We start from the raw sequence: 27,399 nt of genomic DNA, 5'->3' as shown, positions 1-27,399 counted from the left end.
AGTTGGATCTGGCCTGAGTAGCTCAAAAATCACCCCCAACAAATTGCCTTTAATGAGGCCACGTGTCGCTTGTCACGGTACGCGTCGGTCACGCGTACGCGTCATCTTGCAATTCTCCTTGTCACACATATGCTTCGTGTCATGCATACGCATTGTTGGCAAATGACCTTCTCACGCCCACGCGTCACTCATGCGTGCGTATCACCTTGAAATCTCCACAAGCTCATTTATTCATGAATTCTCTACTTTGCATGCTTTTTCTTCACTTCTTCCATCCAATATTTTCCTTATGAATCTGAAATCACTCAACAAACATATCAAGGCATCGAATGGAATTAAGGTGAATTAAAATTTAGCAATTTAAGGCAAAAAATGCATGTTTTCACTCTTAAGCGCAAATTAGGGAGAATTACAAAACCATGCTATTTCATTGAATAAATATGAGATAAGTTGATAAAATTTCCCAAATTAAGCACAAGATAAACTAAAAAATTGGGGTTTACCGAAGTGCACCGGGTCGTCCAAGTAATACCTCAGGTGAGTGAGAGTCGAATCCCATAGAGATTGTCAAATTGAGCAAACAATGGCTATCTTGTAAATCTTAGTCAAGGGAGTAGAAAAGATGGTTGTTTGTTAAGAGGCAAAATGAAAAGTAAAGAAAACAAAATACCAGATAAGTGTAAAAGTAACGATGGTTATTTAGTTAAGGCTTCGGAGATGCGTATTCTTTTCGGATCAACTTTTTTATTGTCTCCTTCAACAACGAATGACTCATTCAATGGCAGCCGTAATTGACTAACTCATATAGCATCCTCATCAAGTTAGTCTCTTCTAAACCATAACAGTCCACCATCTCCAAGAAACCCATGTAGCATCCTCATCAAGTAAACTTATGGCTTTCCGCTATAGTCAAAGGTGAAGACCTAAGCAATCCACTCCCCTTCGCAATCCTACTCAAAATGCCACAGACAATGTTGGATCTTCCGGATTAGGTAACGCTTCTTCTCATACTCTAGCCTTGATGCCACAGAAACCTCAGTAATCCACGGTCAACGGGATTATATGTCACATATCCAAAGTTACCCAGGCACGCTTTTGGAATTCGCAGTGTATTCTCTAGCTTGTGGTTCAATGCTATCCGGGCAGGACTAACACAGAACCCATGTAGAACAAGGATGATAGTCATGGGTCATCCTTAATTCATGAGATGAAGAACGAAAATGCATAGGAGAATGGAATCAAACGTGTATTGAAATAGAACAGTAGTATTATTAATCTACGAGAATCAGCAGAGCTCCTAATCCTAACTTAGAAGGTTTAGTTGCTCATGCTTTTACAGAAAGAAAACATGAAAAGGTAAAGATGAAGTAGCAAATCCTAGACATGGGTGATCTTCTCCTATATATAATAACCTAATAACTAAGAAGTGTAGAAATATGACAGAATGGACTAGAGATGCAAAAATCCATCCTTGGGCCCACTTTGGTTGAGTCCTTGGGTAGAGCTTAACGTCAGAATGGGCACTGAATGCCCATTAGAGGGTGATGGGTGTTGTCTTGTGTCTTGGTGGGTGCTGAATGCTAGGTATGGGGTGGTTCTTGGGCGTTCAATGCTGGCTTGTCTCCTTGGGGTGTTGAACGCCATCCACGGGGTAGCTCCTTGGCATTCAATGCCCAGTATGGGTAGGTGCCTTTAAAGAAAAGTGTAAATCATTATATATTATTAGAAAGCTCTGGAAGTTAGCTTTCTAACACCATTGAGAGCACGTCATTTGTACCTTTGTAGCTCCGAAAATGCTCGTTTGAGTGCACGGAGGTCATATTCTGACAACATTTGCTATGCTTTCCTTGCCTCTGAAATCAGACTTTCCTTTTGGTGGTGTCCTTGGGTTATACAAGGAAATTGGCCAAGGTATGGTTTAGGTTTCTCGTATTTAATATATAATGTCTTGTAAAAACTTAGTTGACATGGTATGTTGAATTGATAATGCATGATAGATTCAATGATTTTATGATATGAGTATAGTTGATGTGGTAAGAGTATTAATGAATGATGACTTTGATGGTGGTAAATGAGAATGTTGGTTGTGGATATGTGAAGGTTAATGATTTTGATGTTATGATCATAAATGTTGGAAGAAAATGTATGCAAAATTGAGGTATGATTATTTGTGGTAGAATGTGGGGTTCTGGTGCTGTAAATGGTATGTTTTGGTGCTATTATGAGTACAAAATGTTGGAATTGAGTTTGATTTGATGAAAATAGAGGTTTGAGGATTTTTGGGTAAACTTGATTTTTGGCCGAACTTTGGTGAGCCATAACTCAGCTTTCGAACCTCGAAATCGTTTCAAACTTATTTCATATGAAAATTTGGTTAGTGAAGTTTATGCCGTTTGAAGAACAGATGAAAAATATTTTAAAATGAAAATGTCATGCTCGTCGGAATTTTGGAGTGCAAAACTGAAAATTTTGCAGCATTCAGTATTTTTGTCATTCTGTAAAGCTTGCGTACACGAGCAAGGTGCTCGTGTACGCGAGCAGTGGTTTTTGAGGGGTTGTGTATGCAACCACCTACACACGATGCGACCAACCTTCTCGGGTTGGGTATCTCGCGTACGCGAGTAAGGTGCTTACATACGTGAGGAAGCAAAAATGTATGCCCTTGCGTACGCGTGACCCCTGTTTTTAGCAAAAACCTAATTTCGAACCTCTAAACCTAGTCCCAAAAACCTAGTTTTAAATTATATTAAGGGTACTTAACCTAGGGACGTAGTTAACTTGGAAATGAAGGAAGGTTTGAAAAAGGTAATTTGTGATAAAAGAAGGGGTATTTGAAATTATGAGATGATGAAAGTATGAACCATGATTTACGAGCCCGAAGATGATGGTGACGTTATGAATTATGATGAAGTGATAATTATTGATTAATAATGAATGAATGTAAAGGAATAATAATAACGAATTTGAGAAGTAATGGACATAATGATGATATTAATGTGTTGGATGTGGAAAAGGCGGTAGGGCGCTAATCCCTCGATTCTTTTCCCCACATTCCTTGTGATTGTGTTTGGTGGGCTGTGAGGAAGGTGGTAGGGCACTAATTCCCTGACCAGTATGCCACGGTCTCACTATAGAAAGGTGGTAGGGCACTAATCCCCCGATTTATTTCTCCCTAGTGTATGCCTCTAGGAGAAGGTGGTAGGGCACTAATCCCCTGATTTTATGACTCTTGGAGATGCGCAGTCGAGAGACGGTATTCGGGTTAGCTACCGAGTGTGTCAGGTTCTGGAAGATAATCGACACGTGAGCTCATGGCCAGTAGGATAGACATACATCATATGCATATGTTTGAATTACTTCCTTGTGCTCTAATTGGGAATGCCTATGTGAATGTAATATGCTTAATTGTTATACATGCTATCTGTATTACTTGTATTCTAATTGTGCTTGCCATTGTCTACTTGTTTGTTTGTGTGGTTCTTCTGGTGTTTGGGAGGAAAGGAGGAGGATTGAGAGTTTAGGTTTATGTTTTGGTTAAGTTAGGAATCTTTAGAAAACCACCTTGATTTATGGTTTCTGCTTTGGTTCTTTAAGCTTTATAATCTAGTGTCGGAGTTCTAGGATTGCCTCTGGCTTTCTCAGGATCTTATATCTTATGTATGCGGCACCTTTATCATGCTGAGAACCCCCGGTTCTCATTCCATATGGATATTTGTATTTTCCGATGCAGGTCGAGAGGCACCTCGCTAGGTATCTGCAGTTCTGCAGCGAAGTAGATCTTTGGGACTTTATTTTGTGTACTATTTATATTTGACCATATGTATAGAACTCTCCTTAGACTTGTGTTACTTTTGTACCTCTTAGAGATGTATGGAGAACTAGGGTTTCTTTTGTATGTTTCAGGTTATGGGTTTCATATATATATGTATGTAAGTATTCTCCGGCCAACCTTAGCTTCGTAGGCTAAGTTAGGAGCTTGTTATTTTGTACTCTTGACACACTTTTCCTGCTCCATGTATATATATGTTTATGAACCTTAGCTTTCTTCGTACGCAAGTAATCCTTTTTCCTGAGCGTTGTGCTTTTAATTTTACGATTTTGTTTTACCTATTCTTCAAGGCTCCTAGTATACTACGTTCTTTCAATTATTATACGTATATATATTATTTTAGAGTTCGTAATACCACACCACCTCTATTTTATGACATAAGCGTAAAGCTCTGTATGGTAGGGTGTTACACCCCTACTTGAATCCGAGCTTTCATGAGGTCGGGTTCAAGCATTTATGGTTGCTGCTTCCTATCTTGAGTACGCTGCTTTTATGAGGTCAGGTACTCGACGTATTTCAAATTTTGAAACATTGCCACTTTAATGATATAGTGAACGTTACGCGGTAATTTCCCGGAAATCCACGCGTGGCTTTAAGGAGGGGTGCACAATATCAGTTTTTGCCCCTTGTTTCTTATAAAAGCTTCACGCATTTCTTCTTTTCTCTTTTCCATTTCTGAAAACACTTCTCTCTGCTTCATTTCCTTCATCCAAAACCCTTTGCTCTTCTACCCCTATTCTTGCTTCACAACAATGTTCTTAGCTCAAGATTTCTACATCTTGAATCTTTTAAAAACTTTTATGTGCTTCGAAGAGGATCGCTTGAGCTTTCTTGCTATTTGACGTGCCCTTCTATTTGTGCGTTTCCCCAACATTGGTGTTTTTACCCATCTTCTTTGTTGTTTTCAACTGTTTTGGGTTCTTGTATATATTTTGAATTATACTTTGAATGATGTTTGGAAATATTTGTTGATGATGGGTGATGCGTGAGCATCTTTTCTATCTTTTCTTAGTGAATTTACATATAATTTGTTGAGTTTAATAAAGAATTAATTATCTTTTAGCCAATATGAATGCTACTTTAAGTCTTTTGCAATTTTGTTTATTTTAGGTAGCATTCGGCTGGATTTGATGGAGTTTCTACAGCACAAGAACAAAAGGAGATGGCAGCTAGGAGCGACGCGTACGCGTGACTGACGTGTGCGTGTGATTTGAAGCTTTCCATGGCGACGCGTGCGCGTGAATGATGCGTACGTGTGATTTGAAGATTTGCTCAGTGACGCGTATGCGTGACCGACGCGTCCGCGTGACTTGCAAAGAAGACCAGCGACACGTACGCGTGACTGACGCGTACGCGTGACATGCGCCACGTGCAGAAAATACAGAAAAATGCTGGGGGCGATTTCTGGGCTGTTTTGACCCAGTTTTCAGCCCAGAAAACACAAATTAGAAGCTGCAGAATGGCCAAAACATATGGTCCCCTCCCATCAACTAAAGACCTGCTGATTATTCTGATTTAAATTCGAATCTTATTTTGAGGAAAATATATTAATTTTAATTTTTGATAATTAGATTTTTAAATTAAATAGGATTAGTTATAAAAGAAAGATTCCATTAGGGAATTCTATACAATTTTACATTCCACATTCCATGAGCAACTAATCCTCCATTGTTAAGGTTAGGAGCTCTGTCTATTTGTATGGATTGATACTATTATTTTTCTATTTTAATTCATGTTTTGATTTATATTTCAATAATTGTTTTCGTTCTTTAATTTATGAATTTAGGTGGAACGGAAGTATGACCCATGTTATAATTGAGTTCTTGTATAACTTGGAAAAGTTCTTTACTTGAACAACAGCGTGAAAACATATTATACTGAATTTCTAATTATTTGTATTTAACGGGATACGTGACATATAATCCCCTTATTTTTGGATAATTAGGATTCTTGTGGAATATAAACTGGAATTTGATCATCACCCTTTTATTGGAATTAATTGACCAAGGAATTGGTAGTTAATGAATTTTAGAGGAGACTAGGAAGGTCTAAGGAATTAGGGTCTAGTCACATATAGTTTGCTATGAATTAAATCTTGCATGATTAAAATAGTTAATAAGAAAAGTCAATCCGTAAAATAGATAACTCTAAAGCCTTAACTGTTTCTCCAATATTTTATTTTTAATTTATTTACTTGCATGCCTGCCTTCTGATATTTTCAACTTAAACCTTTTGAACATCTCAAAACTATTTTCTGCTTGCCTAACTAAGTAAATCATTTAACCATTGTTGCTTGATCCATCAATCCTCGTGGGATCGACCCTCACTCACCTGTGGTATTACTTGGTATGACCCGGTGCACTTGTCGGTTAGTTTGTGGGTTGTAAAACACCGCATCAAGTTTTTGGTGCCGTTGCTGGGAATTGATAGTGATTCATAACTATTAGTTGTTTGATTGCTTAGATTAGGCGTTTTATTTTTAATTTTATTAAAATTAATTTTTTTTCATAATTTCGTAAAAAATTTAATAAATAAATAGCACTAATATTTTTCTTAATTTCTGAAATTAAGTTTGGTGTTTCCTAGTTAGTTTTATTTTAATTTTTCTTATTTTAATTCTTAGAATTCTATTTTTTCTTCTTTGCTTTCCTATTTACCACATGGTGCGTTTATTCTGTTTGGTGTTTTGTGCTAAGGAAAAATAATGGAGAGAGATCACATGGGTTACTACTCAAACCCAAGTAGTGATTCATATTATGGTGGATGGAGGAACTATCGAAATTTTGGTTGGCAAAGTCAAAACCAAAGAAACTTCAATGCTCCATGTTCCAACTATCAAGAGCCACCACCTCCATATTCATACCATGAACCACCATCTCCATATTCGTACCAAGAACCACCACCTCTCTATCCATATCAAGAACCATCATCTTTCTACCCATACCAAGAGCCACCATCTACCTATTCATACCAAGAACCATCATCTTTTTACACTTATCAAGAACCATCATCTCCTTCTTATGCATATCAAGAGCCACCATCTCCTTATTCATCTCAAATACCATCAGATCTTGAGCTTCTCATGAAAGAATGCCTACATGATATAAAGACAAGTGTCAAAAATGTAGAAAAATATGTGCAGATGATGATCAAGAACCAAGAAGAGGAACAAGCAAATTTCTTCCCAAGAGATACAATGTAAGATCCTATGAAAGAAAGTGAAGAAACCAATCAAAGGAGTTTATACTCCAGTGAATTAGAGAACTTTTCACCCTCACATATGGAAGAAGGGGAAGATGCACAACCTCCCATGCCCTTGGTAAGCAATGAAGAAGAGATTGAATTAGAAGAAAGCTACCAAGAGGAAGAGGTTGAAATTGAGGAAGCTTGCAAAGAGGTAGAAGAATTAAAGAAGAACACAAGGGAGTAGAGCTTGCAAGACCTCTCCTAAAGCCATCACCATCCAACACAACATTCAAGTGGCTAAAATTCCTATCCTTAACCTTTACATTCCCACTTGAATATGGGCTACTGGAGACGGATGGTCAACTTAGAGCTCTTTGTGGCATTAAGAGTAAGAGGAAGATGGTTAGTGGTAAGAGTTGTGAAGCAAGGTTCAATATAGTTGCATGCTCCAAATTGAAGTGCAAGGATTGGTGTAGAACTCAATTAAATGGGTCTAGAAGGTTGTTTGGATGTCTCTGTGAGAATTTAGATCGCTTGCTACTCGGTGGGAAAAATGGTGATCCACAAGGAGACAGGTATAAAAGCAACGTTTGAGACCCTGGAATTCATTCCCACAATTAACACTCATGGGGCCTTGTCACTTGCTTCAACTTACTCGAAGGCGTTATGCGCCTAGTTTGGAATTCTGGTGGCCATTGGAATTACAAACATTGGTGAAGATTCCTGGATCAGTACAAGCACAAGCCACCATGACAAGGAGCTCACCACATGTCCAACTTAAGGACTTTAACTAAAAGTGCTTGGTGGGAGACAACCCACCGTGGTATGATCGCTTCTTTTCATTCTTAGTTATTTTTTGTAGTAATAGTTTTCTTACTTATTTGATTTTTATTGAGTTCTTACTAATTTTCTGATCATGCAGCTATTTTAGAATAGGAACCGAAAAAAAAGGGTACACGATGCGCAAGCGTCGCTAACGCGTACGCGTCAGATGGGTGTGCGTGAAAAATAAAAATGAATAGAGAGTTGCGCAGGAGTGGCGCCAGAATGAAGCCTTTCGCATAAACAAGCCCACGCGTACACGTACCGCACGCGTGCACGTCATTGGTGATTTTGGCACTCCACACGTGCGCGTCGAACACGTACGCTTGACCTTAAAAATTGACATAAATAAGTGTTTTGGCAGAGAGTTGTGCTGGTTTGGGGCTGGAAGTATGCTAGATGCACAAAATTGACCACGCGTACGCATCGCTAGCGCGTGCACGTCATTGGCACAAATGTTCATTCACACGTGCGCGTGCGCGTGCACGACGCGCACGCGTCGTATGAAAATATTGGTGCCCAAGCCACGCGAATAGAGAGTTGTGCGTACGTGCGGCTGGCTTCGCACGAATCGCGCAAAACACAGGGCACGCGGACGAGTGTCTGACGCTTACCCGTCATTAAGAAAATTTCGCGCCCACGCGTACGCGTACGCATCGCCTGTGCCGCACAACTCTACTAGTTCGCCGCCCAGTTTTAATTTTTCTTTCCCCCTCTCCCAATCCTAATTCTCTCTTGTTCTTTTATCCTTTTCTTTTTCTTTCATAATAATATTTGTCTCTTTCTATTTTCAGTTCTTCTTTGCTTGAGGACAAGCAAACCTTTAAGTTTGGTGTTGACGCTTCGCTTAAGGGTTTTCTGTTTATTCCTATGGCACTAAAAGGGAGGTGAATCATCTTCACGGAGGAGTACAAACTGAAGAATAAAATGACCACTAGGATAACTAAGGTGGTTGAGTTCCTTTCATTCTATATTCCTCCCATCTTTTTCTATGCTATGTTCCGGTTTTTTACTATTTTGCTTTGTTTGTTGCATGATCCTTTATTAGTTAGAATCCTAGGACTAGTTTAGTTTTCTCTTAATTGCTTTAATTCTAAAAAGATGTCTCATGTATTACTCACTGAGCTTGAATTCAAATAAAAAATATAGAAGTGATGTATTGCATGAGAAATTGCGTGAGCATCTTTCCTATCTTTTCCTAGTGAATTTGCATCTAATTTGTTGAGTTTAATAAAGAATTAATTATCTTTTAGATAATATGGATGCTACTTTGAGTCTTTTGCAATTTTTGTTTATTTTAGGTAGCATTCGGCTGGATTTGATGAAGTTTCTACAGCACAAGAACAAAAGGAGATGGCAGCTAGGAGCAACGCGTACCTATGACTGACGCGTGCGCGTGATTTAGAGCTTTCCATGGCGACGAGTGCGCGTGACTGACGCGTATGCGTGACATGCACCACGTGCAGAAAACGTAGAAACACGCTGGTGGCGATTTCTGAGCTGTTTTGACCCAGTTTTCAGCTCAGAAAACACAGATTGGAAGCTGCAGAATGGACAAAACATGTGGTCCCCACCCATCAACTAAGACCTGCTGATTATTCTGATTTAAATTCAAATCTTATTTTGAGGAAAAGATATTATTTTTAATTTTAGATAATTAGATTTTTAAATTAATTAGGATTAGTTATAAAAGAGAGATTCCATTAGGGAATTCTATACAATTTTACATTCCACATTCCATGAGCAACTAATCCTCCATTGTTAAGGTTGGGAGCTCTGTGATAAGGAAAAAAAAAACAAACAAAAAGGAAAGATAAGGGGGGGGGGTTTTCCTACTAGACCTCTAAGAAACCTGTTCTTAGCAACCTAGGTCACCGGAAAGGGTTTTCCCTACTAGACCTTCAAAGAACGTGTTCTTGACAACCTAGATCAGAGGGATGAAAATTGAATCACTTAATTTTCTCCATGCAACCAGCGAAGCAAATCACTCACCTCACTTAATCACACAATAAAAACGTGCTTAAAAGCAACTGAAATTTATTCATCAGAGTTATTCCAAATTGTCTCACCAAAGGTGTTTAAATAGACCCCTAACAAACTAGCTAAAAGATAAGATAAGATAACTAATTTAAATCAGATTTGATCTTATTGAATTAGATCAGATTTGATTTAAATTTTAAAAATCCTAAAGATATGATAACTAATTTAAATCAGATTTGATCTTATTAGATTAGATCAGATTTGATTTAAAATCCCTAAAAATACTACTAAGCAAATCAGAAGTAATTCAAATCTTCCAACAAACTCTAACAACAAAACAAACTAACATAAATGCCTAAAAATTCAAAAATTAATAATAAATTATGCCTCCAATTGAATTTGAAAAAAAATTATTGGGTTTCTTGCTGTCCTGACTTAGTCCAATGGGCTTTATGAGTTGTCGCCCTTTCAGCACCACTGTTTTTGAGACGAACTCTTGGTCTTCTTGATGTCCAAGACTGGCATGGTATAATTCTTCTAGTATTCAGATCCTTGAATATGACAAGATTACCATTCTACCCCTTAACTCCAAAATGACAAAAATGCCCTCCTGAGCACGTATCATTCTCTCCCTCTTAAAAAAGATTCGTCCTCGAATCTTGAATGAGATCCTCTTCGTCCCTCCAAGGAATCCAAACCCAATCTCCAGGTTTAAATACCATTGTTTGATAGCTCTTCTCTATCCACTGAATTGTAGCTATGTCCCTCATGTGTGCAAGTTCAATCTTTCCAACCATGGTTTCACCATCTTCCTTTTCATCCATATTAATGCCTCCATAATTGACCAGTGAATCTACAATGCCTGGAAAATTTGATATAAAAACATTAGGAATTTCGTGGTTAGATGTATGAGAAACTAAGGTCTCTGTAGATTTCAATGAGACTAATGCACTCTTGTCTAAGCTAGAACTTTCTAGATCTCTCTCACAATTGTGTTTATTGAACTCAGTTTCTTTTTCACTCATTGACTCCTCTCGCTCACTATTCTCATCTTTTCTCTCAAACCCCTCGCTTTCAATCAAACATGGATTCTTTTCACTCAAACACTCAATTTCTTTCTCAATTTCTTTTCTCTTATATTCTTCAAATTGTTCACATCCCAAGGACCCAGTTGAGAAATTCTGCACTGTTGAATCTTCCAAGGACACATCACCCTCTACAGAATACTCAACAAATTCTTCCATCTCTGGCTTTGAAGAAGAATGAAAGATAGGCGTAGAAGAATTCCTCTTGTTATGGCGAGTTATCATTTGTTTCACCTGCTCCCAGTCAATGGCCAATTTGACCAAATTGTCCATGGTTGTGTAACGGTAACGTTGGACTTCATCTGCAAGTTCTTCACGTAATCCAAACAAAAATCGATCCTTAAGAACCTCAGGACTCCTTTTAATATTAGCCATGTCCATCAAATATAGAAACTCCTTGTGGTACTCCATCACTGATTGTGAGCCTTGTTGTAACGTAAAAAATTTTCCAAAAAATGTATTGTGGTATGATGATGGCACAAACTATCTCCTCATGATTTTCTTCATCTTTTCCCAGCTGCTAATTGGGCGCTTTTCATACCGTCTTCTAGATCTTCCTAATTCAGTCCACCATATATAGGCAGCATTGAAAAAATTGGCTTGTACCAGTTGAACCTTCTTTTCTTCTGAAAGGATGCAATTTGCAAAAATCAATTCTACCTTCCTTTCCCATCTGAAATACGCTTCAGGATCATTCCTCCCTTTGAATGTAGGGATTTGAAACCGAGAACTCATTTTTGCATATGAGCTTCTTTCATCACTATCGTAGTACTCAATCATTTTTTTATTTTTTTTCCAGACACTGACTTAAAGATAGAATAATTGCAAAATAACAAAATTAAAAAAAAGGAATTTTTTTCATTTTTTTTACTCTAACGTGAATTTACAGAAATTAAAAAAACAAAGAGACTAAACAAGACCCATGGAATGTGTAGATAAATAAGAATTTACCTACGACCTGTAACTTATACCAGATGATAAAAAAAACAAACAAGAGGATAGATAAAAGGGGTTTTTTTCTACTAGACCTCTAAGATACCTGTTCTTAGCAACCTAGGTCACCGGAAAGGATTCCCTACTAGACCTTCAAAGAACCTGTCCTTGACAACCTAGATCAGAGGGATGAAAATTGAATCACTCAATTTTCTCCATGCAACAAGTGAAGCAAATCACTCACCTCACTTAATCACACAATAAAAACGTGCTTAAAAGCAACTGAAATTTATTCATCAGAGTTATTCCAAATTGTCTCACAAAAGGTGTTTAAATAGACCCCTAACAAACTAGCTAAAAGATAAGATAAGATAACTAATTTAAATCAGATTTGGTCTTATTAGATTAGACAGATTTGATTTAAATTTTAAAATCCTAAAGATATGATAACTAATTTAAATCAGATTTGATCTTAATTGATTAGATCAGATTTGATTTAAATTTAAAATTCCTAAAAATACTACTAAGCAAATCGGAAGTAAATCAAATCTTCCAACAAACTCTAACAGCAAAACAAATTAAAAATAAATTACTAAAATTTGAAAATTAATAAAAATTATGCCTCCCATTGAATTTGAAAAGCTTTATTAGACTTCCAGTTGTCCAGCCTTATCCCAATGGGCCTTATGAATTATTGCCCTTTCAGCACCACTGTTTTTGGGACGGACTCTTGGTCTTCTTGATGTCCAAGACTGGCATGACACAATTCTTCTAGAATTTAGATCCTTGAATATGACAAGATTATCATTCCGTCCCTTAGCTCTAAGATGACAAAAATGCCCTCCTGACCACGTATTATTAATGCCTCCCATTGAATTCGCATATGAGCTTCCTTCATCATCACTATCGTAATACTCAATCATTTTTTTATTATTTTTTATATTTTTTTTAGACATTGACTTAAAGATAAGATAAATGCAAAAACAAAATTAAAAAAGGAATTTTTTCGTTTTTTTTACTCTAATGTGAATTTACAGAAAAAAAAAACCAAAGAGACTAAACAAGACCCATAGAACATGTAGATAAATAAGAATTTACCTACAACCTGCTCTGATACCAGATGATAAGGAAAAAAAAACAAACAAAAAGGAAAGATAAGGGGGGTTTTTCCTACTAGACCTCTAAGAAACCTGTTCTTAGCAACCTAGGTCACCGGAAAGGGTTTTCCCTACTAGACCTTCAAAGAACCTGTCCTTAACAACCTAGATCAGAGGGATGAAAATTGAATCACTCAATTTTCTCCATGCAACCAGCGAAGAAAATCACTCACCTCACTTAATCACACAATAAAAACGTGCTTAAAAGCAACTGAAATTTATTCATCAGAGTTATTCCAAATTGTCTCACCAAAGGTGTTTAAATATACCCCTAACAAACTAGCTAAAAGATAAGATAAGATAACTAATTTAAATCAGATTTGATCTTATTGAATTAGATCAGATTTGATTTAAATTTTAAAATCCTAAAGATATGATAACTAATTTAAATCAGATTTGATCTTATTAGATTAGATCAGATTTGATTTAAAATCCCTAAAAATACTACTAAGCAAATCAGAAGTAATTCAAATCTTCCAACAAACTCTAACAACAAAACAAACTAACATAAATTCCTAAAAATTCAAAATTAATAATAAATTATGCCTCCAATTGAATTTGAAAAAACATTATTGGGTTTCTTGCTGTCCTGACTTAGTCCAATGGGCTTTTTGAGTTGTCGCCCTTTCAGCACCACTGTTTTTGAGACGGACTCTTGGTCTTCTTGATGTCCAAGACTGGCATGGTATAATTCTTCTAGTATTCAGATCCTTGAATATGACAAGATTACCATTCTGCCCCTTAACTCCAAAATGACGAAAATGCCCTCCTGAGCACGTATCACTCTGTCTATTTGTATGGATTGATACTATTATTTTTCTATTTTAATTCATGTTTTGATTTATATTTCAATAATTATTTTCATTCTTTAATTTATGAATTTGGGTGGAACGGAAGTAAGACCCATGTTCTAATTGAGTTCTTGTATAACTTGGAAAAGCTCTTTACTTGAACAACAGCTTGAAAACATATTATACTGAATTTCTAATTGTTTGTATTTAACGGGATACGTGACATATAATTCCCTTATTTTTGGATAATTAGGATTCTTGTGGAATATAAACTGGAATTTGATCATCACCCTTTAATTGGAATTAATTGACCAAGGAATTGGTAGTTAATGAATTTTAGAGGAGACTAGGAAGGTCTAAGGAATTAGGGTCTAGTCACATATAGTTTACCATGAATTAAATCTTGCATGATTAAAATAGTTAATAAGAAAAGTCAATCCAGAAAATAGATAACTCTGAAGCCTTAACTGTTTCTCCAATATTTTATTTTCAATTTATTTACTTGCGTGCCTGCCTTTTGATATTTTCAACTTAAACCTTTTGAACATCTCAAAACTATTTTCTGCTTGCCTAACTAAGTAAATCATTTAACCATTGTTGCTTGATCCATCAATCCTCATGGGATCGACCCTCTCTCATCTGAGGTATTACTTGATACGACGCGGTGCACTTGCCGGTTAGTTTGTGGGTTGTAAAACACTGCATCAATGGGAGGTTTGTTTTTCCCTTTAACTGCCACTGCTTGTTTGTTCTTGAAAACATTTTTTCAACTTGTCTATTGTCTAAGATTGTTGCTATGGACTTTGATTGTTTTGTCCCCAAATGGTGCCGTGTTTGTTTACTCAAAAGTGAAATCATTTTCGAACTATTGAATTTTTTTTTGAAAAATTCTTTTGAAATCATGTTTTTAACGCTATTCTATGAAAACACAACTTCCTTTGCTTGGTGTTTAAGTTTGTTTTGTGACAGTTTCTTTGTTTGTTTTTATTTTTAGGTATAGCTTTATGCCTCGATCTGTTATTCATGACATCTCAAAAAAAGTCACCTCTTCTCTTTTATCTTGGGTAGATACTTCTGTCCTTACTCATGTTCCTATAATTGATAGAGAATATGCCAAAACTTTTTGTAGGCACAATAGGTTGTGTGAGAACTGGGAAGATGAGTGAAATTACGAGATAGTAGTGGCTGATTCTGAGGAGAGGGTATATTTTTCCCCATTAGATAGGTCAGAACGCCCCTTCTTTCATGCTTTTTTACTAAGCTAGACGTTAGGCTCTCTTTTTCCAACTTTGAAATTTAATGTCCTCTGGACTTGCAATATCGTTCCTTCCTAACTTCACCCTAACTCGTGAGTCTTTCTGCAAATATACCAACTTTTATGTCGAGAGCTTGATGTCCGAACTTTCCTCAAAGTTTTCTTTTACCTCTTTGTTCTAACCAAGCCCTTTGGTTAAAAAAAAAAGCCAAGGTAGGAAGGTTTTCCCAATCTTTGACGAGTCCTTTCATGATTTTAAAACTTACTTTTTCAAAATTTGAGCTATCGAGGATGCTTGACCTTTCTTCTTAGATGAGAATAATGAAACCTGTTTCCCGTTATATTGGGAAGAAAAACCCATGATAGCCAAATACATTGTAGATAATTCAGATGACCTTGAGAAGAGTGTAGTTGTCTTGTTTCAAGAGTGCTAGGGCCGGGCTCCTTATTTGGACACCAAAAAGTTTTTAGGGGATCACAATCAACTTTAGTCTGAGCTAGGTAGCTTTCTTAGCTTTTGCTTATAAATTTTAGTTGTGAGTTTGTTTTGACGACTAATGTGTCTTTACTTTTGCTTTGTAGACAGAATGGCTCCTAAATCTGCTATTCTGAAGACACTGCAGGTGACCAGGATGGGTTGATGTCAGACTTGGATAAAGCTCGGGCCAAAAAAAAAGGCAGAGGAGGCCTTGACCATGTCGGAGGGACTGAAGAAGAAGGCAGAGGAGAGCTACACCCGTCTTTTCGGGGAAAGGCCTGATAAACCATTATTTTATGGTTTATATTGTGTTTAATTGAGAGCTTTTTATCAAATTCTTACCCACTTATTCATATGATTTGCATGATTTTACAATTCCTTCCTAGTTTAGTTTTATGGTTGAGAACCTGCTTCCTAAGCCTTTAAATTGCGTATTTTAAATTCTCCCTTATACCATTCAATGCCGTGATATGTGTGTTAAGTGTTTTCAGGCTTCATAGGGCAGGAATGGCTTAGAGAATGGAGAGGAAGCTTGCAAAAATGGAAGGAACACAAGAAACCAAGGAGATGACCAGCGAACACCGACGCGGACGCATGGCTCACGCGACCGCGCGAAATGGAGAAAATCGCAGTGACGCGTTCGCGTGCCTGACGTGAACGCGTGGATTGGAATCTGCACGAATGACGCAAACACGTGGATGACGTGTACGCATGGCAAGAAAAACGCTGAATGACGCGCATGCATGGATGACGCGTACACGTGACATGCGCGATCTGCAGAATTAACAGAAATCGCTGGGGGCGATTTCGGGCCGTGTTTTGACCCAGTTTTCGGCCCAGAAACACAGATTAAAACCAGGGAACATGCAGAGACTCAGAACAATAATATACAACATTCATTATTGACAATTTTGAGGATTAGATGTAGTTTCTAGATAGAGAGAGGCTCTCTCCTCTCTCTTAGGTTTTAGGATTTAGGATTTCTTTTAGGATTAGGATTTCTTCTTCTCAATTTCTAGGTTCAATGTTCCTTTTATTTATTTTCTCAATTTAATTTATGAATTTCCATGTTATATTTGATTTTTTTATTAATATAATTTGAGGTATTTCAGATTTATGATTTTTACTTAGCTTTTTATATTCTTGGCTTTAATTGATGAATTGATTAATTGGAGATACTTGAGTTATCAAACTCATTGTGATTGATAATTGTTATATTTGCTAATTAATTTGAATTCCAATAACTCTAGTCTTTTCTTAGGAATTGACTAGGATCTGAGGAATCAAATTGATTCATCCACTTAACTTACCTTCATAGTTAGAGATTAATAAGGTGGGAGAAAAATCCAATTCTCATCATAATTGATAAGGATAACTAGGATAGGACGTCTAATTTTCATATCTTGTCAAGAGTTTTTCTAGTTATTAATTTATTTTTTCTACAATTTATTTTCCCTGTTCAACCTTTCAAAAACCAAAAAATATTATTTTCCATAACCAATAATAAATCATACTTCCCTGTAATTCCTTGAGAAGATGACCCGAGGTTTGAATACTTTGGTTATAAATTTTATTGGGTTTGTTACTTGTGACAACCAAATTTTTGTACGAAAGGATTCTCTGTTAGTTTAGAAACTATACTTACAACGCGATTATATTCTTGTGAATTTCTTTACTGATAGAAATCTGACCGTCAAGGCTTGACCTTGAGGAGGAGCTTGCTAAGGCCCCGAATAAATATGCAATACTTGAGGAGTCCATGGCTTCATGTGGAGAATCTACTGAAGAACATAGCATGAAGGAGAAGCTAGAAACTCCAGTGGACAGTGAGGAGCATGACTTTGTATTGGAACAATTGGAGGAAGGCATAATCGTTAAAGAGGAAGAGTGGTCGAAGACTTAGGAGATGCAGAACCTCCATGGGAAACTTAAGTCACAGAGCCCCCCTTCTAAGGAGTTTGAATTTGATATTGAGGAGGGTGTACAACCTCCAAGGCATATCATGGTTGAAGACTTTGAAGGGGATGATCAAGAGATGGATTCAATCATTGATGAATTCTTATCTACGTTTGAATTCTCTCCCATTGGACTTGACATGGAGATGGAAGAAGAAAAAGCACAACCTCCCATGTCCTTGGTGAACAATGAAGAAGAGATTGAATTAGAAGAAATCTACTAAGAGAAAGAGGTTGATATTGAAGAAGCTTGCAAAGAGGTGGAAGTTGTCAAGGAAGAACTCAAGGGAATTGAGCTGGAAATCACCTTGCCAAAGTTGTTGGAGACCTCTCCCCCAAAGCCATCCATTCCTTCATTCAAGTGGGTAAATCTCTCATCTCTAAGCTTAATTAGCTCACTTGAATATGTTTTACTTGAGACAGATGGTCAACTTAGAGCTCTTTGTGGCTTTAAGAATAAAAAAGAGATGGTTATTGGATGGCAACATAAGCCTAGGTTCATTATGGTTGGTAGCTCAAGGTCTACATGCACAGGTTGGTACAAATCTCAATTGAATGGGTCTAGGAAGCTGTTTGGATGTCTCAGTGAGAATTTCAATTGCGTACCACCCGGTTGGAACAAAGATGGTCAACAAGAAGACGGGTGCAAAAGCAAGGTTTGGGACCTCGAAATTCAGTCTAACAATCAACACTCTTGGGGCCTTGTAACTTGCTTTAACTTGCTTGATGGCTCTAGTTTGGGATCCCAGAGGCCATTGGAATTACAAACATTAGTGGAGATTCCTGGATGAGTTCAAGCATAAGCCACCATGACAAGGAGCTCACCAAATGTCCAACTTACGGACTTTAACTAAAAGTGCTAGGTGGGAGACAACCCACCATGGTATACTTATTCTTTTTCAGTCTTAGTTTTATTTTGTTTTGTTTTATTCTTAGTTTTATTTTGTTCAATTTTTTCTTGGTGTTCATTCATAATTTCTGCATATTCACCTGTATTTGCATTTGCATTTTGCATAAGAAAAAAAAAGAGAGAGGAAGCACGCGACGCGCTAGCGTCGCTGACGCGTCCGCATTAAAGGAGAATTAGAGATAAAAGGGAATTGAACAGAAAGTCACGCAGGAGCGTGGCTGGAGGCGTGTGATGAGTGGATATTTTATACGCTTTTTAGGGGTAATTTCATGTAGTTTTTAGTATGTTTTAGTTAGTTTTTAGTATATTTTTATTAGTTTTTAGGCAAAATTCATATTTCTGGGCTTTACTATGAGTTTGTGTGATTTTCTGTGATTTCAGGTATTTTCTGGCTGAAAATTGAGCGAGCTGAGTAAAAATCTCATTCAGGCTGAAAAAGGATTGCTGATGCTATTGGATTCTGACCTCGCTGCACTCGGAATGGATTTTTTGGAGCTACAAGAGTCTAATTGGCGCGATCTCAATTGGGTTAGAAAGTTGACCTCCAGGGCTTTCCAAAAATATATAATAGTCCATACTTTGCTCGAAGATAAACGACGTAAACTGGCGTTTAACGCCAGTTCCATGTTCCATTCTGGCGTTAAACGCCAGAAACAGGTTACCAGTTGGAGTTAAACGCCCAAAACAGGTCACACCTGACGTTTAACTTCAGAAATAGCCCAGGCACATGAGAAGCTCAAGTCTCAGCCCCAGCACACACCAAGTGGGCCCCAAAAGTCGATTTCTGCACTATCTATCTTAGTTTACTCATTTTCTATAAACCTAGGTTACTAGTTTATTATTTAAACAACTTTTAGAGACTTATTTTGTATCTCATGACATTTTTTAGATCTGAACTTTATACTTTTTGACGGCACGAGTCTCTAAACTACATTGTTGGGGGCGAGGAGCTCTGCAACGTCTCGATGAATTAATGCAATTATTTCTGTTTTCTATTCAAACACGCTTGTTTCTATCTATGATGTTCATTTGCACTTCAATATGATGAATGTGATGATCCGTGACACTCATCACTATTCTCAATCTATGAACGCGTGCCTGACAACCACCTCCGTTCTACCTTCAATTGAATGAGTATCTCTTGGATTCCTTAATCAGAGTCTTCGTGGTATAAGCTAGAATCCATTGGCAGCATTCTTGAGAATCCGAAAAGTCTAAACCTTGTCTGTGGTATTTCGAGTAGGATTCAGGGATTGAATGACTGTGACAAGCTTCAAACTCATAGGGGTTGGGCGTAGTGACAAACGCAAAAGGATCAATGGATCCTATTCCAGCAAGAGTGGGAACCGACAAATGATTAGGTGTGCGGTGACAGCGCACCTGGACCATTTTCACTGAGAGGACGGATGGTAGCCATTGACAACGGTGATCCCCCAACACACAGCTTGCCATAGGAGGAACCTTGCGTGCGTGAAGAAGAAGACAGGGGAAAGCAGAGATTCAAAAGACAAAGCATCTCCAAAACTCCAACATATTTTCCATTACTGCATAATAAGTATTATTTAATTCATGCTCTCCTGTTCATTTGCAAGTCAACTGATAATTACAATTGATATCCTGACTAAGAGTTACAAGATAACCATAGCTTGCTTCAAGCCAACAATCTCCATGGGATTGACCCTTACTCACGTAAGGTATTACTTGGACGACCTAGTGCACTTGCTGGTTAGTGGTACGAATTGTGAAAAGTGTGAATCACAATTTCGTGCACCAAGTTTTTGGCGCCGTTGCCGGGGATTGTTTGAGTTTGAACAACTGACGGTGATTGCTTAGATTAGGAAAATTTTGTCTTTTGGGTCAGAGTCTTTTATTTTCTTTTCAAAAATTTTTCAAAAATATTATTTTTCTTTATTAATTTTTAGTTTTTATGTGAGTTTAGTGTCATGTTTTAAGTTTGGTGTCAATTACACGCTTTTCTTTGTCTTTCAATTTTCGAATTGCATGTTATTTGTTCATTTTTGACCTTCAAGTTGTTCTTGTCTATTTTCCTTGTTTGATCTTTAGTTTGTCTTGTTTTGTGTCTTTTCTTGTTTTTCTTGTGCTTTTTCAAACTATCAGTTTTCAAAAAAATTTTATTTATTAAAAAAATTACCTCTTTAAAACACGTTACATTTATAGCTCAATTGGCTAGAGCATTGTGTTTGTGTTCTTGGTAATTGGGTATCTTTCTTTCAAAACTTTTTCAAAAATAATTTTTCTTTGATTAAATCTTGTGCCAAACTTTAAGTTTGGTGTTCTCTTGTTAATTTTCTTTAGTTTTCGAAAATTTTAATTTGGTTTTCTAAAAATTTTAAGTTTGGTGTTCTTTCTTTTGTTCTTGGTGTTCTTGTGAGTCTTCAAGGTGTTCTTGTGTCTTCTTTGTGTTTTGATTTTAAATTTTTTAAGTTTGGTGTGCCTTGGTGTTTTTCCTCCAAAATTTTCGAAAACAAGGAGCATTGGATTTAAAATTTTTTAAGTCTTATGTCTTTTGTTTGTTTTTCTCTTTCTTAATAAAAATTCAAAAATAAAAAATATATTTTCTAACTTCTTTTTAAGCAATCATTTCGAATTTTTTTTAAAAAAATTTTCAGACTTCAATTTCAAAATTTTTCAAATCTTATCCTTTTAAGATTTTTAAAAATCATATCTTTTTCAAAAATATCCTAACCACTTTTTCTCTCCTCACTTTTTCGAAAATCCTCAAAATATTTTCAAATTTTTTTATTTTAGTTTATTTTTATTTTAGTTTTTATTTTATTTTATTATTTCAAAATTTTTTTTAAAAATATAATAAAATAAATAAAACTTTTATCTACATCATCTCCCTTACTCCATCATGGACCTAAGTAGAAATAAACAGTCCAGAAGGACTCTGGGGTCAAATGCTAACCCCACTACTGCTTCATATGGGTGTAGTATCTGTATACCCTCCATTGGAGTCAGTAGTTTTGAGTTGAATATTCAGCTCATTATCATGGTGCAGCACAGTTGCCAGTATTCCAGTCTTCCACAGGAAGAACCTACAGAGTTTCTGGCACAGTTTTTACAAATTGTTGACACAGTACATGATAAGGAAGTAGACCAGGATGTCAACAGATTATTACTATTTCCATTTGTTGTAAAGGACCAAGCTAAGAGATGGTTAAATAACCAACCTAAGGCTAGCATAAGGACACGGAAACAGTTGTCAAAAAAATTCCCGAATCAATATTTCCCTCCAAAACGGATGACACAGCTAAGGCTGAACATCCAAGACTTTAAACAAGGAGATAATGAATCTCTTTATGATGCCTGGGAGAGATACAGAGAGATGCTAAGAAAATGCCCCTCTGAAATATTTTCAGAGTGGGTGCAGTTAGACATCTTCTATTATGGGTTTACAGAAAAAGCTCAGATATCTTTGGACCACTCAGCTGGTGGATCTATACACATGAGAAAGACAATTGAAGAAGCTCAAGAGCTCATTGATACAGTTGCTAGAAATTAGCATCTGTACCTACGTAGTGAGTCTTCCATGAAAGAAGAGGCTAAAACAGTAACTGCTAAACTCAGTCCTGTAGAACAAGTTACTGAATTCAATCAGCAATTAGATTTTCTAACAAAACAGCTAGCCAAATTCAAGGAGATATTACAAGACACAAGAATGGCTAATATGAACATGAAAGTACAGTTGAAGCAAATAGAACAGCAGTTATCAAAACAAATAATAGAAGAGTGCCAAGCAGTTCAATTAAGAAGTGGGAAAACATTAAATACCTCACTTCAAGGCAGCAGGAGGCCAAGAAATGAACAAACTGATACCCAAAATCCCTCTAAGGACAGTAAGAGCCCAGAGAGGAATAATTCTGGCGCTCAAATGCCAGAAAAGGGTGAAGAGCTGGCGTTAAACGCCCAACCCATGCTCAGTTCTGGCGTTTAAATGCCACAAACAAGCAAGGAGCTGGCGTTAAACGCCCAAAGGAAGCTCAGTTCTGGCGTTCAGACGCCAGAAACAAGTAAGGAGTTGGCGTCTAACGCCACTCCAGCTTCCAACCCTGGCATTCAAACGCCAGTGAGGGATCAGACACATACAAGTGCTGATAGCAACCCCTCTAAAAAGGCTTCTCTAACCACATATGTAGGAAATAAACCTGTAGCAACTAAGGTTGAGAAATACAAAGCCAAAATGTCTTATCCTCAGAAACTCTGCCAAGCGGAACAGGATAAGCAATTTGCCCGCTTTGCATACTATCTCAGGACTCTTGAAATAAAGATTCCGTTTGCAGAGGCACTTGAGCAAATACCCTCTTATGCTAAGTTCATGAAAGAGATCTTAAGTCATAAGAAGGATTGGAGAGAAACTGAAAAAGTTTACCTCACTGAAGAATGCAATGCAGTCATTCTGAAAAGCTTACCAGGAAAGCTTAAAGATCCCGTAAGCTTTATGATACCATGCACATTAGAGGGTACTTGTACCAAGAAAGCTCTATGTGATATTGGGGCAAGTATCAACCTAATACCTGCATCTACTATCAGAAAGCTTGGTTTGACTGAAGAAGTCAAACCAACCCGGATATGTCTCCAACTTGCTGATGGCTCCATTAAATACCCATCAGGCGTGATTGAAGACATGATTGTCAAGGTTGGCTATTTGCCTTTCCCACTGACTTTGTGGTGCTGGAAATGGAGGAGCACAAGAGTGCAACTCTCATTCTAGGAAGACATTTCCTAGCAACTAGACGAACTCTCATTGACGTCCAAAAAGGGGAATTAACCTTGAGAGTCAATGAGTACGAGTTTAAGTTGAATGCTGTCAAAGCTATGCAGCATCCAGACACTCCAAACGACTGCATGAGCATTGATATTATTGACTCTCTGGTGAAATAGGTCAATATGACTGAGAGTCTCGAATCAGAGCTAGAGGATATCTTTAAAGATGTTCAGCCTGATCTGGAGGAACCAGAGAGAATAATAGAACCTCTGAAAATCCCTCAGGTAGAGGAGAAACCTCCTAAACCCGAGCTCAAACCATTACCACCATCCCAGAAATATGCATTTCTGGGAGAAGGTGACACTTTTCCTGTAATCATAAGCTCTACCTTAGAGCCACAGGAAGAGGAAGCACTAATTCAAGTGCTGAGGACACACAAGACAGCTCTTGGTGTAAATCATGTTGCTTGTATGTGAAGTTTGTATTTGTAGGTTTTGATGAATGACAAACCAACAAACGACATGAAAGACAAACCAACAAACAACTTGAATGAACAAGCATGTTGAAAGATCAACCAACATTCAACGTTGAGGAATGAAGAGTTAAAAGCAACACAACAACAACAAGAAACTCAAGTCCACAACATTTGAAGACAAGTATAGTGTCTTAGGACTTAGGTAACTTCTTGTTAAGAACCAATTGCTAAATCTCTCAACACACACTCACAAAATGTTTTGATGCACATCTTGCAATTCGATGCTAGCCAAATGGTTTAAAACTTGTTTTCAAAGGTACAAAAGCATAGGAATTGACTCCAACAAGTTTGAGATCAATCCTAAGTATTTTAAAGTGATTTTAAGCCATTCTTTAAGGTTTGCATCGATGCACACTCATCTTGCATCGATGCAAAGCATGCGACGACTTGTTGAATCGATGCAAAGATGTTTGCATCGATGCAACCTAGCTGAAAATTCAAATTTCAGCTTCAAAGACACATTTGCATCGATGCAAAGTGTTATGCATCGATGCAAATAATTCAAAAACATAAAAAACGGCTAGTTTTGACAAAAAGGCTCCATCCCATTAACTCCCCAACATTTCTAAGGTTTGGGAAGTCTATAAATAGATGGATTGAAGCCCTATTTCATAGACTTGATTTTTTGCAAACTATATTGTTCATATTCTTTCATTCTACACTTTTTTTTTAAGGTGTTATAATACACAATTTGAGAGAGCAATATCAATTGGTTCAATAGCGCTAAACTTGTAATCATACACTCTTCTAAGAGAGTACTCATTTCATCTCAACAATTCTTTGAGAATTTTTTTCTTGTACACTTTGCAAATTGGAGTGTGATCTCCAAGGTTGAGTCAAGAGTTATAAACACTATAGTCGGTGAGGATACCAAAGAGGTGTACTAAGTACTCAAGGCAAATCTTAGAGAAGGTATCTCTAAGTGGAGTGGGTTAGTATACGAGTGGTGATCATATACCGTGAGGTGTTAGAAACTAAGGACTCAGATTGTAAAAGGTTTTGCGCGAGCACCTTGAAGCTTGGCAATAGTGGAACTTCTCAATTGCGATTGAGAAAGAAAGTGGACGTAGGACAAGGATTGTGCCGAACCACTCTAAATAGCGTTTGCATCTCTCCAAACTCATCTCTTCAATATTATTGTCTTTTACCTTTGAGCAAATAAATTGTGATCGAAAAGTAGCTTCGTAAGTACTTAAGGAGTAGCTTAAGTCCGATTGGTGAAAAGCTTGATCAATTTATTTGAGTTGGTGTCTATTGGAAAGTAAAAGCTCCTTATAAATGCTTAGCAATTGAGTTAAGCTCTTGGAAAAATACTAGTACAATAACACTTTTGTATATTGTCTTTAACTTTCGCAAAAAGATTCATTGTTGTTGCAATACTCAATTCACCCCCCCTCTTGAGTAATTGTGCATAGGTTCTACAAGTGGCATCAGAGCTTAACCCTTTGAAAGACTTAACCGTTTAAGGGAAAAGATCATGGCAAGCACAGGCTTTAACAACAACAACTCTAGCGAAGGTAACTCAACCGCTAGACCTCCTCTTTTTAGCGGAACAAATTACTCTTATTGGAAAAATAAGATGAGAATTTGGATCCGTTCTCAAGATGTGAGAATTTGAAAAGTGATTGAGAATGGAAATCACATTCCAACAAAGACAACAAGCGCTAAAGAAGGAGAAGTCTCCGTCTCAAAGCAAGTACCGAAAGGAGAAGATGAATATAGTGACGATGATTGGAAGAAAGTGGCAATGAATGATAAAGCCATCAACTTCATTCATTGTGCACTTAACGAGCATGATTATATGAAGATCTCTACATGTGAAACCACTAAAGAGATTTGGGATAAACTCCAAATCACTTACGAAGGAACCGACCACGTTAAAGAATCAAAGGTATTTATGTTGGTTCATGAATGGGAAAATTTTAAAATGAAAGATGAAGAGAGCATTGAAGAAGCGCTTGAAAGACTCTCCAAGATCTTCAACAATCTAAGCATGCTTGGCACAAAATACAATGATAAACAAATTGTGACCAAGGTGCTTACAAGCCTTACACCAAAATGGAACTCCAAAGTGAACGCCATTGTGGAAGGAAGGCTCTATGATCAACTTACATTTGATCAACTACGAGGTAATCTTCTCACCTATGAAATGACTATGCTAAATAGACAAAAAGGTGAAGAAAGCAAGAAGAAAAGTCTCGCCCTTAAAACAACATCACTGCAAGAAGAGAGTGATGATAATGAAGAAGAAGGAGATGAAGAATTTGCATTCTTATTAAAAAGATTCAATAAGTTTGCAATGAAGAAAAACTTCAAGAGCAAAACAAAGGTACCAAAATGCTATGAGTGTGGAGAAGTTGGACACATCAAACCCAATTGTCCAAAACTTCAAAAGGAGGACAAAAACAAGAAATTTAAGAAGAAGGAGAAAGCATACATATCATGGGAGAACGAGGATGAATCCGACTCCGATGACGACGAGGTTGCAAATCTCTGCTTAATGGCAAGCGAAGAAAAGGTTAGTGATGACAACTCCACTTCTTTTAATTTACAAGATGAATATGATGCCTTACTTGAGGTGTACACAAAACTTACCCAAGATTATTCTCTCCTAAAGAAAAAGAATATGGATCTTTTAAAACAAAATGAGATGTTGAAAAACGAGAATATCAATCTTGGAAAAGATAAGTGTAGCACAAGTAGTGATCCATACAAATCTTGTAAAATGCATGAAAATGAAATTACAAATCTTAAGAACACTTTAGCTAAGTTCAATGAATCTTCAAAGAACTTAGATAAAATGTTGAAAAACCAAAAGCATGTTCATAATAAGGAAGGTTTAGGTTTTGAAAAAGGAAAATTTAAAAATGCTAAAACTCCTATTAGGCAACCGCAAGCCCAAAAGGCAAGCATGCCTAAAAGGAATGAAGCCTTTAAACATCCTCCTCAACATGCTTCATTTAGAAATTATAATCACAATGCATATAGATCAAAAGATGTTGCATTTAGGAAACAACCTAGGCAACCATTTAGAAACATGCATAGGATGCATAATCCAAATGTCATATGTCATTATTGTAATAAAGTAGGTCATATAGCACCCGTATGCTTTACTAGAATTAAACATATAAACTTTCGTAGTCAAGATACGAGATGGGCACCTTATGGGCATTATGCTCATACTAACCATCAAGGACCCAAATTCACTTGGGTACCTAAATTCCAATTTTAATTATTTTGTAGGTACGTGTTGGAGCTAAGGATACAAATTGGTATGTTGATAGTGGATGCTCCAAACACATGACCGGCGATGAATCAAAGTTCACCGCAATAGAGCCTACAAACGGAGGAAACGTGATCTATGGAGACAACAACACCGGCAAAGTAATCGGCGTTGGAAAAGTTGGTAAAAATCCTTCTACCTCCATAGATAATGTTATACTTGTCAAAGGTCTCAAACATAATCTCATTAGTGTTAGCCAACTTTGTGACAAAGGAAACTTAGTCACCTTTGATTCAAAATGTTGTTTGATAAAAAGGCAAGACACTAATGAAATTGTGCTAATTGGGCACCGTGTTGACAATGTATACATGATTAATCTAAATGAAGTTTCCTCAAATGATGTGAAATGCCTTGTTAGTAAAAATGATGAAACTTGGTTATGGCATCGTAAAGTAGCTCATGCTAACATGGACCATCTTAACAAGTTGGTCTCTAAAGAGTTAGTAATTGGCTTACCAAAGCTACGTTTTG

Source organism: Arachis hypogaea, chromosome 1, assembly GCF_003086295.3.
Source record: "Arachis hypogaea cultivar Tifrunner chromosome 1, arahy.Tifrunner.gnm2.J5K5, whole genome shotgun sequence".
Lineage (NCBI taxonomy): Eukaryota > Viridiplantae > Streptophyta > Magnoliopsida > Fabales > Fabaceae > Arachis > Arachis hypogaea.
Note: the sequence above shows the minus strand (reverse complement) of the source record.